Source organism: Fukomys damarensis, unplaced genomic scaffold, assembly GCF_012274545.1.
Source record: "Fukomys damarensis isolate Sample0158 unplaced genomic scaffold, DMR_v1.0_HiC HiC_scaffold_26, whole genome shotgun sequence".
Taxonomy (NCBI): domain Eukaryota; kingdom Metazoa; phylum Chordata; class Mammalia; order Rodentia; family Bathyergidae; genus Fukomys; species Fukomys damarensis.
In genome coordinates, this window is record NW_022900938.1 from 10,679,470 (window position 1) to 10,692,125 (window position 12,656).

General features: G+C 35.3%; 1 long non-coding RNA gene across 1 annotated transcript in view; it reads right to left on the reverse strand.

Annotated features, from left to right (window-relative positions):
- LOC104871000 overlaps nt 1-12,592 on the reverse strand; it is a 20,920-nt gene extending 8,328 nt beyond the window's left edge. The window contains exons 1-2 of the long non-coding RNA XR_782689.2: nt 12,498-12,592; nt 538-653 (exon numbers count right to left, since the gene is read on the reverse strand). This is a non-coding gene — a long non-coding RNA (uncharacterized LOC104871000). The remainder of the gene's footprint in view (nt 1-537; nt 654-12,497) is intronic.
- Between the last annotated feature and the right edge of the window lie 64 nt (nt 12,593-12,656).

Consider the following 12,656-nt stretch of genomic DNA (forward strand, 5'->3'; position numbering starts at 1 on the left):
GGAAAAAAAAAAAAAAAAAAAAAAGTAAGAATTTAGTAATCCATTCAAATGCTGTCAATGTTTCAGACCCTGGAAGCCAGCACATATTTCAGGCAGCAAACTCTGCACCTGCAATTACTGCTCAGTCTCCGAAGAACAATGTCTTTTAATCAGTCTGTCTGCGACACTCCAATGCCCGATTCCCGCAGGCACATTGTTCGAGTTATTATGTCAAATTAATGTGGCTATGATTAGTAGGACAGCTAAATAAACAATACCCTGGGGAGGTTTTCTGAACATACTTCTTGGAAGGAGCTGGTGGAGAACTCAATTTAACCAAGTATTTTCCACTATTTCCCTGCGGTCACACGAAATGAATAGAGGAGGGGACAGTAGATAGGAGCAATAAGAAGTCTTCCACGTGAAGAATTAGAAAAGCATTTCAAGCAAATGCAAGAGCAGATTCGGTAGTATAGCTTAAGATATACAAAGCCCCTTTATTCATTAATTCAATTAGTGTTTTATACGTGTCCACAATTCCCTAGACTTTGAACTTACCTTTGACAACGTTGGCCGATCATATGAGAGTAGCATGCATCAAGTAGAGAGAGGGAAAATCACAGACTCACAGAGTTTCCGGGACCATGGAGGTCCTGTTGTCCAATGTGCTCATTCTGTAACAGAGACAAGAGTACATGGTCTCTCTCAAAGAATCAGATCCTTTCACCTTCTCGTGAACAAAGCCCCAAATGGATCTACGTGATTCTGTTTTAAAGTTCTCACTTGGAATTATTCAAAAGAAACTGGCCTTAACATATTTGATGGTACATACTCAGAATCAGTTTCATTTCCCACATCACTTTTTGGTTGTGGTTGATTTCTGTGCGGGGATCGAACACAGGACTTTACACTTGAGAGGCAGGCAGCGGCGGAACCACTGAGCTAAGTCCCAGCCCTATCCCATATGAGTTTATAACCTACTGAATTCCACTATTCGGGATAGGATTGAATGGTGGTGCATTTTTATTAAATGATAGAAAAAAATGATCATAATCTAGATTCTTGTGAAGAGTATAAAAACAAAACTAAGTTCATTATTACAACATAAACCCAAAGATTAAAAACAGAGTCCCGAACACTTTATGAATAAATCAGAATTCTCACATGGAATAACATTTGTTTAAAAATCAAATCTTGTTATTAATGCTTTTCTTCTAAGAAAATGGAAAAGAAAAGGGGAAATTCTATTGCTATATCTGGTGCAAAGAATGGTTTTAAACTCTGTGACAAGTAGCATCAAAGAGGAGACCCTTTGTATACATTAACTATCTTTGGAGGAGCCCCTCATCTGAGGCTAGGGATTTCCTACTGTTGTCTTGACTCGATAGTCAATTCCTCAGTAAGTAAAGACTAGACAAGATGTTATTATGTTGAAACACATCTTTTTAAACATATCATGTAACAATCTTTTCAGGGATATTGGTAATATAGATTGCATTCTCAATTATTTTGCCTGACCAAAAAAAACCAAAATGTACTGAAATGCTTTTTAAATGGAAGGACTTTTCTTTCCCACATAGTTTTCTTACTTCTCATGTTTGTAGGAAAATGCGAACAATATATTTAATTTTTATAGCACTGGGTCATAGAGGGAGAATAATTTTGTTCAGGATTATGTGACACCGTAAAGGTCCTGATTAATTGTTTGAACAGTTGGCTGAGAAAATCCATCAGAAAAATACTAACCAATGTCTGTAGGCAATCGTAGAGGAATATGTGTTTGACCTCTATTGTCTCTGCTTCTTCTGCTCCCTAACTCTTCTCTTGACCCTTCTCTTTTGACTTTGCCTTCTCATTAATCTATCACATTTTCTATAAAAATAGATTAAAACCTTAGACTTTTCTTTCTCAAAACTACAGGATACACTGCTAAATTCTCTTGCTCTACAGTAAAAAAAAAATTTTAAAGAATTTTATTTCCTAAAAGATGTTCTTGTCATTGTTCTTCAGATGCCTCATCCAGTGATCTCGCTTGAGGTTGTATCATTTCTCCCACACACAGTCTCCATGTTTGATTTTTTCTTCATTTTGGATTCCTTTTTCCAGTATGGAAACCCTAGAGATAGCTGATACAAATTCCCACAATTACCCAAGAAGTATCATTCTATGGAAAATGTTTTATATATTGTTGGAATATAGGTCCTATTAGGTTGTTTGAATTATACAATTGCTGTCCTGCACTCACATTGTTTTGGAAAAGACAGACAAAGGCAAATCACGAAAACAAAATATTCATCCTTTCTCTTAGAGGATAAAAATATATTTCCACCTGGCGAAGTTACAGTTACTGTCATGACCAGAGTTTTCCATCCTATCCAATATAGGCAAATATTATTTTAATTATACCAGTTCCATAAATTTCACCAAGATCTATCTGATGTGAAAAGTGGATCATGACTGAAAAGGAGGAGGTAGAGGAGAAAAAACAGGAGGGAGGGTAGAAAGAAGAGGCACAGGAGGCAGCACTGACTGTAACAAGTTGCAATGGGTGGGAAAGTTTCCAATAGATGTGTGCTGAGTGCCAGGTCTCAAAAGAATACTACTCAGCTATCCAGAAGGATAAATCTGAGATATTTGTAAAAAAAAAAAAAAAAAATGGTTGCACTGGGAAAATATAATGTTAAGTGAAATAAATCAGACACACAAGCTTGAATACCACACGATAACTCTCATTTGAGTGAGGCAAACTGCAAATGAAGAGCAAAGTAAAGGACTGACAGGAAAGAGGGAAACAGGTCTTTTGCAAACAGGAAGGAAAGGGTGAGATGGAGGAGGGAGAGTAAAAAGATTTATGATAACATGACGCAATAGCTAAAACTTGGAAACAGCCCATTTGCCCATCTGTTGGAAACTGGATAAAGAAGATGTGGTTTTTCTATAAAATGGAATACTACTCAGCCATAAAGAATGAGAAAGTAGATTCATTCATAGGTAAATGGGTACATTTGGAGGATTTACTCCTAAGTGAAATAAATGAGTCACACATATGTGAATACTGAATAGTTTCTCTGGTGTGAAAAACTAAAATAGTACTCAAGATCCTAACGGGACAATTAGCAATGTGAAATAGGAAGAAAAGAACCAAAGGTGTAGGGACAGTGAGAAGGATAGGGAAAGGGGAATAAGGGAAAGGAAAAAACATATGAGAAAATGTAAAAATGGAATTAAAGTATCTGAAGGTGGGGAGGGGAGGAGGGGGTGAAGGGAGGGTGGGGACAAGGGGAAAAAATGAGAACCGAGATCTGGCATGTAAAGGTACAAGATCCCAGTAATGAATGTAACTGTACTGTGTATCTAGAATGTACCAATAAATTCAATTTAAAATTAAAAAAAAGATTTATGATACATCTGTATGGGTACCAAATATCCACACAATGAATGTAAACATTACAAGTCATAAACATGAACTAAAAATAACAATTGTAATAATAATAATAATAATAATGTGTAAAGGTGACCTGGAGATAGGGTGAGGGAGGGGGGAAGGGGATAAAAAGTAACAAAACGTGTTATGTGCAAACACCTCAAGTCCCTCAGATGCAGGTAAACTTCATGCATTGCAAACATCACCAAAAAATTAAAATTTTAAAAATCAAACACACGGATGAATGAATACACATGGTTTTCTACGTTGGAAGACTGCAGTGCTTTTTGAATTATTTGTTAGGTATATCTTACTGAAAGGGCAATAGTAGGGTGAAATTGAATATCGCTGGAGAGCCGACGAGGCGTAATCAGGATCCAGACTCTGGCGGTGCTCCATATTTGTCATTTGAAAATGTATTATTTAATGGAGCTGATATAGCTTCGTTTCCCAAAACTTAGCCTCTAGTTTTATTTATGTTTCATTTCTATTCAAGCAGATCGGTGGTCTTAATATTCAGTAAGGATCTAGTAAAAAGTGCCTGCCACCACCCTGTGCCCTGTGACATGCAGGATTTCAAAATTCGGTTTCACAAGTTGGACAGCATGAAAGGGAATCTATGATTCATGGTGAGTCTTCAAAGTTGTGTATGAATTAGAAACCAGAACCTCCAAATGATAGTATGAATAAAAGCCAAACCGAAATCGCATAATTCTGCTGACTAATGAGAATCCAAATACTCATTCCTGTTTTGAGATTCATTAAAAGAAATCAGTGAGGATCCAGCTCACTGTTTATCTAAGACAAATGAAATTTAATTGGCTTCAGTTTGTTGTTTTGAATATTTTCAAACTTGTGTGCTTTATTTCAAAGAGGTTAGCCTTTTAACTTCTTATTTTAAAATGATTTTAGATGTACACAAAAACATAATAATAGTCCTAGGAATTCTAATAAATCATCCTACAGTTCCCCCATCATGAAAAATTTAAATTATGTAAAATATATTTTCTCTCTTTATCACCTAAAATATTATATACTAATTGTGTGCTTCACGTTATTTATATTTATAAATAGAATCCATGTAATCTTTTCCTGAACCATTACATAGTAAGTTGTGGATGCGATGCTTCCTTTTCTTTTGCTTTTTTTTTTTCTTTTTTATTGAGGTTATTGGTACAATCTAGGTATACAATACAATTACATTCATCATTGGGATTGTGTACCTTTACATAATAGGTCTTGATTCTCATTTTTCCCCTTGTCCCTGCCCTCCCTTCACTCCCTCCTCCCCTCCCCATTTACAAGCACTTTATTTCCATTTTTTCAGTTTCTCATATTTTTTTCCTCTCCCTTATTACCTTTCCCCCACCCTTCCCACTTTCCTTACACCTTTAGTCCTTTACTTCCTATTTCACATTATTAATTGTCTCATTAGGATCCTGTGTACTATTATAGTTTTTGCACCAAAGAAACTATTCGGTATTTCAGTTAAAGAAATCTCTGTATGAACATTAAAAATAGGGAATCCTAAAATAAAACTAAAAAGGAAAGTAAAAGAGAAAAGGCAATGATGTAACATCAAAATAATCCTTAATTCTGGAGATGAAAATGGTCCCTGAACATATTTAAATTGCTTCTCGCTCTTATAGTCTTATCTTATTCTTTTTTCATTATTTAGAGAATACTTTATTAGTTTCTGTAATCAAACCCACACAGATATGACCTTACATATTTAGTACGATGTGTTACCCCTGTACACATGGAAAAAAAATAAAATAAAATAAATTAACATTTCTAGACCAATATGGTTGTCCATTTCTGTACAATGCCAACTCAGCACAGTAAATTGGGATGACTTTTTCCAAAGTTGGCAGCACCGTTAAAGTTTCCCAAAATTCAATTTATATATGTGTGTGTGTGTGTGTGTATAAAGACTAATAATAGTATGTTATGCATCGATAGCAGCAACAGCTTTTCCAGGTTCTGCAGTCATCTGAACAAAATTATAGACATTCAGCACTTTCCATTAAAAAAAAAAAACCAAAGAAAAGAATAATATCCAGACAACAGCCAAGTTCTGTTGCTGCTGTGGTACCTGGCACCATTTTTTCTGTTGTGCACTTCCGGGGTACATGAAGTCTAACTTCCTCTTGGGAGTAGGTACAAGTACATAATATAGCTTGTTTCTTAATCACCTCCCTTCCCACACCTCCTTCTCTCCATCCTTAAACCCCCTCTCCCCATTTTCATTCTTGTCATTATTCTTAGCTCATATTTACAGCATAGAATAATTCATTATTTTTTCGTAACAAGGGACATTTCTTACATCACCAAAACTCATCAAAATCAGGAGACCAAGATTGATAAAAATACTACTATGTAATCTGCAGATTTTTGTCAAATGTCAGCAGTAATTCCAATAACTTTTGCAATACCAAAGAATCTTTAAAAATATCCATGACCCAAAACGCAATCCAGGATCCCATATAAACTTTAGTTTCCTTGTCTTCTTATCCAGTTTCAGTCTGGTACAATTCTTTTATATTCCTTATTTTTTATAACCTTGATATTGAAATGGGTGGAACAGTTATTTTGTAAAATTTAGGGTTTGTCAGATGTTTACTTATGGTCAGATTCTAATTACCCAGTGTAAGCAGGATACTCTGAAGGGAGATTTTGCTCTTCTGGGTGTATCATAATTTCACTAACTTTGATCATTTCACTAAGGTCATGACTGCAAAGTTACTCCACTAGAAATTTCATTATAAATGAGGTGACAAAGATAATTTCTACAAAATAATACTGCGATACACAGATATACAGTATCAGTGCCAAGTCCCAGCCAGCACTATACCTCGGGGACCTCAGTGATAGGTCATTTGTTCTTAGTCTTACAGAATAATGAATCTTTAAAGAATGTGTCGTTTTAAATTATTTGTTTTTCTTTACAACTACCTCAGCATAAGTGCCATAAGCCTATTCCATTCTCTTTTAAATTGTATCATAGTGTTTTTTTAAAAAAAAAAAACTATTTCACATATAATTTTTTTAAATTTATCATTTGAGTCGATTTGAGGAAATTACCTGCTATATTTAGCTTGTATAACTGAATCTGTAGCAGTCAATATTTACATTGGATGTTGAAAAGGATATTCAAAGAGCAGAGGCTTTTTCTTTTTTCTGGCATTTCTCACTGACTATAGCAGACTAGTTTTGCTTCTATTATTATACAGAGGAATGAGTTTTTTATTTAGAAACTGGAGTTGTTTCAGTATGGTACTTAAAAATACCTCTCGAGTTTCTATTCATTTATTTATTCTTGCATTCAACCACTCTGTCTTGAACATTTTGTTTCATTCTATGCTCTATATGATAACGTACAACATCCTCCCATCTTTTTTCATCCGGGCAAGGAAAAAAGAAATGAGCTAAGCTGGCAATTCTATATCCAGGTAATAATCTTACGTGGCGCATACACATAGCACACTACTCGCTATAATTCACATACTCTTACTGAACTGTCTCCGGCACCTAACACTGTAAGATACATTTAAATCACCACAGTACTCAGTTACAGCCACTCACTAACAACTATATCATCCATGGTGTGAGTTGTAGCTGTGCATTTTGTTGCTGTTACATTGCCCGTCTGGGTCTGCATGAATCTCGCCTCCCCACCCTTCTGCCTTCCTCTCCCTACTGGCTCTTCAACCTCGAGAAACACTAGGAACCACATCTCCTTTTCTTTTCCAAATAGGATGCTATCAATGGAATTTGCCAGTTTAATTCTTTGGTGTTGTGAGAATCTTTTTATTTTTCCCTTGCCCTCACCCCACTGAAGCTTACTTTTGCTCCTTCACCTTTTCTCCATCAATTTCCAAGTTCTGGTCAACATTTTACTCATCCAATGTCCTTTCTATTCACACATATATCAGGGAAGTTCTGGTGCTCTCAGTCTGAACACAATCATGGTAAATTCCTAAAGAATGCTTGTGCTCCACACGTTCTGCCTGCCAAAAGCATTGCCTTGTACGCTGACTCCGATCCTGGACTATATTTGATTTTTAGAGCAAATCTTTTTATAATGTAAAAGTCCAGTCTTTACTAAGTGTGATGTATGAATTATTCTTTTACCAAAACTAGTGATACATTTAAAATTATTAAAATTTAAGTGGAAATGACTTTTTCTTTACTATGTATATTCTGTTGTTACTCAGTGAGAAAGGTAGAAAACCATTATTCTTAAGTTTTGAGAAGAGAAAGTTCACTGTTGGGGAATTTCTCAAACTTTCTATCTTAAAATTTTAAGGAAAGAAGTTATTTTCTGATGCCTCTGAAATAATCTTTAGCATGTAATATATGTAGAGTTACGAGGTTTAGCAAATAAAAGGATAGTATTCTCAAATTTTAATTTCAAATAAATATGGAACATAGTCATAATAAAATGATTAATCATTTATTTGAAATTCAAACAACTGAATATCCTTTAACCTATATGAAACACTTGAAATACACTTTTATTTGTATATTTAAATAATATAAAAAAAGGACAAAAAAAGGAAATTAAGCATTTCCAACTATTTCATATTTTAAATACCTCTCATACCAATGCTGGTTATTTAAGTGGCATAGAATTAAGTAAAGAGGGCAGAAAGGTATCTCCAATAGAATTATAGACTGAACAAAATATCATGAAATTGCGTGCATTCTCAAGGAGGTCCTTACCACGGACAGCATCAGTTCAAACATACTTCACAGTCTGAGAATGAATTCTCTACTCTCAGGTTATTAGATCCATGGAAAAGTTTCTCTTCAAGTTGCTAGGAGCCAGTATTTGTTTCCTACACTGAACACTTTGGTAACTCAATTCTCATTAAAAAAAAAAAGAAAAGAAACTCTAATTAGTTTATTATTTCCCAGTAATTCCCAGAAAAAACACCACTTCGATGATTCGGCTTATTTATTTTTTAATTTGCATTGTATAATACAAACAGATAATGTAGTGACCCTAAACTCTTTCTGGGTCACAAATCCTTTAGACAAGCTAATGAAAATCAAGGATTTTGTTTTTCAGAAAAAAATAAACATGCATACACAGGCACACATTTTTGTATTAAAATTTGACAGAGCTTACGGTTTCTCTAAAGACCACATGAAAACCTTATATAAAAGCTCAGAAAATAATATTACCATTTTATGAGGACCAAGATCTGTCATGTAAAGGTACAAGATCCCAATGATGAATGTAACTGTACTGTATAACTAAAATGTACCAATACACTCAATAAAAAAGATTAAAGAAGAAAAAAATAATAATATTACCATTTTATAGTATCTTCAAATTTGATTTTTGACTGATTTTAATCAGTAATTGATTCTGCCTATACAGTGGCTCACATCAAAACTTCGTATCTTCATATACCACACACACATCTTTAAATTATTTTCCGCACCAGCAGTAACATATTAACACATAAACATCACCTTATTTTTACATGTGTGTCTCATAAATAAGATGAGAGAGTAGTGGATTCACTATATTGGCCCCTTGTAATTACTATCAAATGTATATTTTAACATAGGTACAGGAGTAAGTTCTCTGGAAAAATACATCATTCCTCAGTACATTTCATTCCTTTAACTAATAGTTGTAAAGTCATGCTAACTAATTTAGGAATACAGTTACCGCCAAGGTTTTGCTCTTTAAAACTTATTAAGACATTACATTAAGGCAGTAGGCTTGACTTCCTTAAAAATAATGGGAAACAATGGCGCTAACTGTACTAAAATAACTTCATAGCATTCCAAAATGGACTTATACCACTCTAATTATTATTATTATTATTATTATTATTATTTTGTACCAGGGATCAAACTTGGGTCCTTGTGCTTGCCAGGCAGGCAGTGGAACCACTGAGCTAAATCCCGGCCCCTACTCTAATTTTTTAAATCACGACTTTGGATAAATTAAAATATATTTTTATTTTTGCAGTGTAATTTTTTAATTTTCAGTGTACTTTCTTAGCATAAATACAAATTATTTTGTCAGTGATGGCAATATGCTTACTTTTCCTTCTCCTCTTTTCTCTAAGATGAAAATAAAGCACACTTGGTCTTGAGCAAGGGATACAATAAGGGTGTACTATCATCAAGGAAACTAGAAAGTGCAGTATATCTCCTGCCCACAAACAGGTCATTTTTTACAATGTTTCCAGAAGATCAACAGCTGCAGGGAAAGAACAATGAACATAACCAATCCCATGAAGCAGAAAGTACTTTGGCATTGCTTATATACTGCAGCACTTTCTTGCCTTTTGTAGTTGAGGCTGTCCATGGTACATGTAATGGTTAAGCTTGGTTGTGTCAACTTGACTGGCTTGAGAGCTGCCAAAGAGATTGGTGGAACACACTGACGGGTGTGTCTGGGTGGGCCATGGAGACATTGGGCACTTTATCTGGTCCCTCCTTGGTACTGTTCCTTGTTCTGTTTCGGGCCACTGTCAGCAAAGTATGTTTGCTCCACCAAGTCCTTCTGCATGATGTTCCTACACTGGAGTCAACCAACCATGGACTGAATCCCCTGAGGCCATGAGCTAAATTAAACTTCTCCCTCTTTAAGTTGTGAGTGTCAGGTGTTGTGTCCCAGTGATGGGAAGGCTGAATAATACAGTATGATACAGTACAGTTGCCCCCAAGTGTGACGCATGGACTTTAAAAGCTGAAAGCATGCCAAGAAATGTGTTACCTTTGTGCATATGCATATTCATCATAAAGATCTCCAAGATCAGGGGGTTTCAAAATGTTTGCTTTTATTCATATAATCATGCAAAATGCTATCTTAAGAAAGCTGAAGCACGCTGGGCCTGCTGACACATGCTTATAATCCCAAAAGTCTGGGAGGCTGAGACAGGAGAATCATGAGTTTGAACTCAGCCTGGGCCATTTAGCAACTTAGGGAGATGTGTCAAAAAAAGTCAATAAAAAAGGGGTAGAGAATGTGGCCCTATGTAAAATCCCTAGGGGTGTGTGTGTGTGTGTGTGTGAGAGAGAGAGAGAGAGAGAGAGAGAGAGAGAGGGAGAGAATTTCAAGGAGCTCTAAACCATAAAATGCAAAGTTCAAGTACTTCTAATCCCTGAAGTCAAATCTCAGGGGATGGTGCTTTCACAGCACAGTAAGATATTATTGTGTTACACCCATAAGACAGATGTGTGCTACCGGGACAATCACTCAAAATTCACTTATGGATCATTCTCAATTTGAATATCATATATCACATGTGCTCTAAGCTTTCTGATTTTAAGAGAATGTTTTAATAGGGCCATTTAAAAGGTTGCACTTCACATTAACGCAGAGAATAAAAGATGGAAAACATGAAACCACTCCATCTAATATAACTGTCATAATGTACAGTAATGTATGAGGCTAAAATACTTGGAAAACAAAACATTAATGACCTTTCAATGAACTTGTTAAGGAAACCATGCCATAAGTTAGTATGGGAAGTTGATGACTAGATGTGTATTTGCTGTGATGAATGGAGAGAAAAACTACATTGCAAAGGCACTCTTCTGAGTTCAAAAGGGACAAAGTTGTTATAGAAACTTTTTTAAAATAGGACATAATTTTTCTTACACAAAATTGAAGAGTCTCTAACATTTATATGACCCCATTTAAATGTATATACTATATCAAAGTATATGTTTCAAATTATCTGTCTGTATATATGTTCTAAAACTATAATATTGTTTATGTTTAACCTAAGAACAGTTAAAGGATTGAATGGGTTTTCTGTTCTACCTATTAATAATGAAAAATAACACAACTAGTTCATATTGTATCATTATTACAGAACTCCTATTAAATATATATTTTCAAAGTAAGTTGCAAGGGCAAGATGAGTATGAAGATCATTATTATTTAAATTTTTGATAATTTAATTTATAGCCATGTAACCTTACTATGTGCTTTGCAACTTTTTTCCTTTTTAAGAACCACTCTCTGTACTCTGTATAGTTACCTATATAATAGAAAAGGATAACAGTAAAAGTATCAACTATTACAGTATGCAAAGCAGGAGAATGAAAAATATTACCAAAAAAAATGGGTTGGATTCTTAGAAACACAAATAAAAGCCCCTCCCTAGATGTGGGATTAACTTTCTGTGGAAAATGCACTGCAGTGTTTTCTGTGGAAAATGCTTACCATTCATGGGGAGCTGTAAATCACAAAAACTAGGAAGCGTACCTGTACCTTCACACCACTAAAACAATACAGCTATAATAATAATTTTTACAAATGAATGATCCAGCAATTTGGGGCAATGGCCTTCCTGCAGAATTTCCAGTTAATATTCCAGCTGGCAGCTTTACAAAGTGATTAAGAGAGTCCTTCTACAGTGATTCTCTCTGATTCACAAAATATATTTTAAAAGGCCATCGCGAAAGGCCTGCCCCTCTCAATCCATCCACCTGGCTGCTTCACACTTGCAGTTGCTTTGCTACTGGATTAAAATAAAAGTAAACTGGATGTCCTAAAGAGAAAGAAAACATAAACCGAGATATTGAGGGCTGGGGGTTTAGCTCAGTGGTTCTGCTGTCTGCTTTAAAAGCACAAGGCTCAGAGTTCAATCCCCGGTACAAAAAAAAAGGGGGTGGGGAGAGATTCAAATATAGTCAAAAGTGAATGAAATCACTTTTTCCCTGTGGTCTTACATTTATTTTCAAACTCAGCCACACAACCCAGAAACCTGGTAACAATAAGTCTTCTGAATAATAGATGACTGCTATATAATGACTTACCAAAAATGAATTCCATACATTTTGGGGCATGAAATGAAGCTATTTCCACCTCTAGTCCTTTATTCCCATTCACCCACACTTCCTTTCTGTTACAGACTGTTAGAATGTTTTACATTTGGGGTTGAAACTGGCACTTCAGTGGAAATGCTGCTATTTACTATCTATGTACTTTAGGCAAATTAACCTTCCCAAGTTTTAATGCCCTTATACACATATGATAAAAATAATATTGAGTTTTTAAGGTGAATGTAGATAAATTACCCAATTCAGAGCTTGACACACAGTAGGCACTTACTAACTAGCACTCGTGTCTTCTCCCTACCCCTGGGACTATTCACTCAACCTGTGGTAGCAGGGGGAGGTAGGAACTTGTTGAAACTGGAAGGTAGATGGGAGCAGAGGCTCCTGGAGGCCGCCGATGAAGACGTGACAAGGTTCCATCTTGTGACGTAAT